This window comes from Aphelocoma coerulescens, chromosome 4, assembly GCF_041296385.1.
Source record: "Aphelocoma coerulescens isolate FSJ_1873_10779 chromosome 4, UR_Acoe_1.0, whole genome shotgun sequence".
Taxonomy (NCBI): Eukaryota; Metazoa; Chordata; class Aves; order Passeriformes; family Corvidae; genus Aphelocoma; species Aphelocoma coerulescens.
Genome location: NC_091017.1, coordinates 19108818 through 19115147, shown reverse-complemented (window position 1 = coordinate 19115147; position 6330 = coordinate 19108818).

Here is a 6330-nt window from a genome sequence, read left to right as displayed (position 1 = left end):
CGGCAGCGGCTCCGGCTCCGCCCGCGGCCGCCTCCCGGCGCGCCCCCGCGGCAGCGCGGCCCCGCTCCCCTGCCCGCAGCGCTGCTGCCCGCACCTCTCCCCCCCGCCCCGCTCCCGCGGGCTCTCCGGCTCCCAGGAGACAAAGGTTCACAGTGGCGTTCAATTCTGGAAGCTCGTGCCATCAAAGTAAAAGATGCCACTGGCGCTAGGGAGGAGCAGGTGTTGGAGAGATGGTGGGCAAAGTTCGCCTGTGTGGGAGTGACAAGGTGGGCGCTGGAAACAAACAGACAGACAGGCAGCAAGCTGTCTATCGGCAGCGCACACCGAACGAAGAGCTGCCACACCTGCTCTTTGCTCCGTCCCACCGCGGAGGGAGCGGCGCGGTTCCAGCGCTCCGGTGTGGCTCCGTGCCGCCGCCGTCCCGCCGTGTGCCCCCCGTGCCGCCGCCACCTCCCGCTGCCAGCTCTGCGGGAGAGGAAGGATCCCGGGGTAGCGGGGATGCCGGGGCGGGCGTTGTTAATGGCGAGTTCAGCGGTGCCAGAAGGGTGGCCCCGAGAGGTGGCAGGCGGAAAGCGACTCACTGTTACCAGCGAGGTGCTTCACCTGCCGCGGAGCGAGAGCATCCTGCACAAGCTGCATACAGAGGGTTTAAGCCGTTAGGTAGGAACCAGACACTGATTCCAGATAAAATTCGTTTTGAATGCTCCTGAGAGGACTGGAGGGAAGGAGGGAACGGCCCAAGAGTTCCAGCAGCACTCCGCCCTGGCAGGGACCAGATTTTCCAAGATTTACAGCCTGCCATTGCTGCGCCAGGGCCGCAGAAGGAGGTGATTTAACTTGTGCTGTGTTTTCCTGCCCTGACCTCCTCTGGCTGCCCAAGGTCAACTGTCAGGCTTATTTCAAGTATACCTACTACTGATCTAATACGTGATGTTCATTTTCCTGGTTGGACTCTGCAGTCTGATGTTGGGGGCAGGCAGGAGAGAACACTCCATCCTTTAATGATTTTTCCACGTCTTGGTGCCTGAGAGCAGAAAGAAGCCCCCATCCCTTGCACAGCAGCTGCTCCCCAGCTGCTGATGGGCACACCCGTGCAGGAGGAGAGTGCACAGCCCAAGCTCACCTATGCACACCACGGACAGGATGCCCTGAGTGTTTAAGGCAGGAATGTCAAGGTCCAAGGTGAATGAAATGGGAATGTTACCAGGCAGCAAGGAAATATGGGGACCCAGGGAGCGCATGTCTCTGAAAAGGCAGGATGCAACCATTCATCCTGACCTGGTTTTGCACGCTATTAAAGCAAGGCATAGGATAGATGTTAGTCTTATACACTCAGGCAGAAGCAAGTGGCACTGAAGCCTCGCAGCTGCCTTCCACAGGCATTTCCTGCCACCCTGGCAAGAGGCAAACACAAACAAACTGCTTTGCAAGAATTTCAGCTAATTTGAGTCACTGATGAACACATCTGTGAAGGCTCCCCCTGTGAGCCTTTGCACACAATATGCTAAGTTTAATACCCCACATTTACCTCCAGTTCCCCAGCAGTTTGCTTACAGAATAGCCAACACAGCAGGGAAAGCGGGTGAACAAAGATGACATGGAAAATGTTCTGCTGTGGCCAGAGGTCCTCTGGGTGCAGGGAGTGCTGATGCTTAGGGTGACAACTCTCGGGTAACTTCTGTGAAGGAGAAGTCCTCGTGCCCCTCTCCAGGTGAAGCTGGCTGCATGCAGAGAAGGCTTGTCAAGAGCAGCAGTAAAACTGTAAGGAGGATATTATGTGGTACCCAGCCTACCTGGCTCCAGAGGGGTCCCTAATGCTCATGGAGTTGCTGGTCCTGATGGAGGAGCAGAGGAAGCCCAAGCCAGACCAAAGTTTCCCCTCTGAGAATGTCACTGCATAGTGTTATTCCTCATGAGTGTAGCCCATTACTATTCCCCTGATTCCAGTAATCACTGCTCAGGCAGTGGCAACTTGGTGACAGCATCAGCATTTGTCCCAGGATCACTGCAGTGGCTCTGGGAAGCAGCACATTTTGGGACATTATGCTGTTAAAACTTATACCCTCTTTTAAAAAGCTACCTGGCTACATAATGTCAGGACTGCATACCACAGACAGAGGTCTGGACTTTCAGATTAAGGCCTTGCTAGTACCCAGAAATGCAAAGAAAAGATTTTGAAAATCTGACTCCTACTTCCCTTGGTAAAAAAATAATATTGGAAAACACTCAGTAAGCCAGAATTGCCTAGAGAAAAAAACCTGGGGAGTTGTAACCAAAACAGCAACAGAGTTAAAAGGAGATTTTCTCAATAAACATTCCAGGGTTTGTATTTTTAAAAGCGAAGGATGTGCAAGTCTGAAAAAAAAAAAAAAAAAGGCTTGAGTGTAGTTCAGAGATCTGGAAACAACTTGGTTTCGTCTGCTGTACCTAATGGTGAATGTAGATGTGCTGAAAATGAGAACTCAAGGCAGTGTTTTGAGAGAAAGATGACACCCTCCCTTTTGTCTGCACATCCTGCTTTTGCAGGCAGTTCCAGCGGGACTTTCTGTTGTCGTGCCTGTCCGTCTGCTCGCTGAGTTTGGCCTCCACTGCTGCAACAATGCCTTTCCTGTGCAGGTAGAAGAGGCACCTGGCACTGAGCTGGGGTCCAGGGGACCTGTAGGTAGTTCTTTTTGCTCTCTTGTGCACTGCCTTCAAACGATCTCACTGTGTGGTCTGCCTCACACAGCTCTTGCTCAAATCTCACTGATTGGGTGAGAGGGCTGGACTAAAGACTCAAATCCACTCACAGGAAGCAGGCAAGCGTGTAATTCCCCCTGGGACTGAGCCTGCCTTTCTGAACTTCGCTGAAATGCTCCACCAGGTTGCTGAACACGTTGGCACAGGCTCTGAGTAGTGCTTGGGTGCACCCCGCAAGTGATCACACATCCTCTCAGCCTCGCCAGCGAGAGAGGGCTCATCCATCATCTGCACCGAGGTGTGAAATGCTGCCCTGGACAGCAGCCTGGGAATACCTCACTGGCACATTCCCACTGCTGATGGGGACAGCCGTCTCTGTGCCACAAAGATTCTTCTGTGTTGCTGGGAGGAAGGAGGTTACAGGTCACTCTGCCAACACAACTGAGTGTCAGTCAACCAACGCAAGAACAAAGGACAAAGACCTAAATCTTGTGGAGCTTCCTATTCCAGCAGAAACCATCATGGACTTGCAGGGCTTCAGGATTCAGCACTGCTGCTGGAGTTAGGTACTGCCCCTTAGACAAAGCCTGTTTTCTCACTTTTCAGGGAGAAGCACGGGGGAATCCACTCAAACCTGCGCATGGCCCCCACCTGTTTTGTTCTGTGTGTCAGTGCGTGGGTGGGCAGCAGCAGCTTGTCAGGTTGATGCCTGTTCCATCAAAAATCCTTACTGCTGACTAACACGAGACCTACAGGCTCTCTGCCTTACTGGGGTGTGCCAGGCTGGCATGGTCCTCTGGAGCTGAGGCTGCGAAGGGCCTGAAAGGCTTTGTAATGTCTTCACATTTTTTACTTTCACAAAGGTTTAAGAAACAGCAAAAACTGGGCACTAATGTTGCATAGCTCCAGAATTTATTTGTCCATTTCCAGTTATTTGACCTGACCTTCACTACCTTAGAAAGCCAAAGGAGTTCAGAGGGAGGCTTTTGCCAGGGTCTGAGAGTGGTGTGGCAGGAGGAGGCAGACACCAGCTCGTCTCCATCCCAAGTGGGTCTTGGCACAGCACTGGCCTCACCTCCTGATGGGCCTGGATCCAGCAGAGCGTGGTTTTATGAGTGATATTGCTACAAAGCACATTAGTCTGCTGAGCTAATTAATTTCTAACTACACCTCCTGAGGCAACTGAATCAGCAGAGAGCACATAATTAAACCCGAGATTGTTTTTCATATATTCTGAACATTCTTCTAGAATTCTCTGCCTGGAAGAAAGAAAGAAGGCAGCGATGATGAAAGGTTCATGTGAACATTGAGTATCATTTTAATGGCACTCAGTCCTGACTGCTACCATCACATTTCACTGCAGAGCTATTTAACATGTTGTCACCAGTGGCCTATTTTTTTCTATTCTCTTGCCATGAAAAATGAAGTAATGACCCCAAAGCATTGTTCAAATGAACACTTTAGGTAAAGAAGGAAACAAAGCCTAAAACATCAGAGGGAGAAGGAATATGTGATCAATGTTGGTGGATTGAAGTGCTTCTTGTGTACCTGGCAAAGAATTTGAGCCACAATTTACCAAGGAGCGTTCTGTATGCTGTCCAGGAAGGCATGGACTTACTGGGTGAGATCAGCTGCAACTGCCTTTTTAGAGTAGTTCTTAATAAAGCCCCTTTTAATTAGATGCTCTTCTGGATAACTTGCAGCTCTAAAGCTCATAGGAATTTAATCAGTTTAGCCTCTTTTGGGTGAGGATTGCATTAAATGTATCCATGGATCCCTGCCGACTGGCGACTTGATGTATCTGTTGGATCTGCAGGATCGTCAGAGGAAACACGGGAATGATCAACTCATCATACAGCAAGTCAAGGCTGGGAGATTACCCATTTGAGACTGGACATGTTGCAACTGTGCCTGCTCTCAGTACATTATTTATTGGATTCCTCAGTATTCTCTGGCAGTGGCCTTGGCCCTTGTTCAAGGCTGAGCGACTCAGCTCAGCACCAGGCACCTCAACAGGACACTGAGCATTCCCTGCAGGGGAGGTGCTGTCAGCTGGTGGCAGATGTTCGGCTGGATTTCCCTTTAGCTTTGAGCCATTGCTGGCTCTATACCTGCTGCTCTGCCTTTGCAATGGACGCTTCAGAACAATGAACACTTTGGAGCTGGGTGGGATCAAAGGTAGTGGGGAGGGGTGCAGGGGAGGGAAATCTCTGACTCAGGATACCCTTTATTTCCCCTCTCAGGCATAGCAGTGTCCCCAGCCAGGCTGATGACACAGTGGGGTTGGTGTTGCTGAAGCCACGTACCAGCACAGTGGTGAACGTGAGGATGAAGCTGAGGGCAGCTTGCAGAACTCTGGGGAGTGGTGCCACTGCTCTGCATGCTGGCTCTGCCATGTTTCCCCTCCATAGTTTTTTGGGGAAACAGCTCTGGCAGCAAGACCCCTCTCCCTTGTCTCTCATTAGCCTGGTCTGTGTAGCACATGCTTCCTTCTGGGCAGAGAAAACAAGGCACTGAACAGTAAACCCGCATTCCCAGACTTTATGTTTGGGAGCTGCGTTGTCCAGAAGGCACAACACAGGACAAATCTGATGTAAACCTAGCACAGGCTAGAAAGGCAGCAGCAATTAAAGACAATATCCAACATTCCTGTCTAATGCTGACCTTGGACCTCTGCCAGCAAATCCAAGGCAAATCCATTACAGAGCTTTACAAGCACAAAAAGGTTTTCACTCAAGTGCTTAACTTGGATGTCCTGCCTGCAGCCAGCCCTCTCTGCAGCACTGCCCCTGTTACATCCCCACCTGTCTCCAGCAAATAGCACACAAATGCATTAACTCTGCCCTTCCCTGCTGGCCCTTTTGCTTGGATGGTGACCGCTGAAGTAGCAAGGTACCCCCCATGTCAGCTGCCATCAGACAACACCCATGCTGTTCTGATTACATCCTTGAATTTCCTTCCATCCCTTCTTCTTACAATCCTGTAGCCTTGGGTGGCTACAAAGAGGAGCAGCTTGGTTGGTGTTATAAAGGTATAAATCTCTTCTCACTCAGTGAGATCAAAATTAGGCTATTTGGGGCCAAATTATTTTACCAGCATAACTTGGCAGGGCTTCATTGCCTTCTGGAAATGAAGATGGCCGTTTGCATTTATCCCATCAGATGGGTGGCTAATTGCTTGGCATTCCTTGAAGATATGAACAGACGGCAGCATAACCAATAATTCATCTCAGCTGCTCTCAGGAGAGAAGCAGCAGATTTCAGATTTTTGCATCCCCTCCTGTTACATACTCAGGCAGTGCAGTTTTCCTGTCCTGAGCTCCTGATGATGGCTGAGGTGGAAGACAGCTTTCCTTTCAGCAGGGAGAGGGGATTACTCCATTGCTGACACAGTGTCCAGGCCATAGGGTGACATCAGGGTACTCTTAGGATACGATCACCTCAAAACCCCCCAGTGTTTCCCTCTGATCTGGTGGTCTCATTTTTGACCACTTCAATTTCCAGACCAAACCTACACATGGCCAGCTCATACCACATTTATTCTCATGCTAACACTGCTCTCTAGTCCCAATGAACCCAATTCCCTTGTGCTCTTCACAAGGGGAACAAGCAAAGTTTATTTAATCTCTTCCCATTCAATAAACTCTCCAGT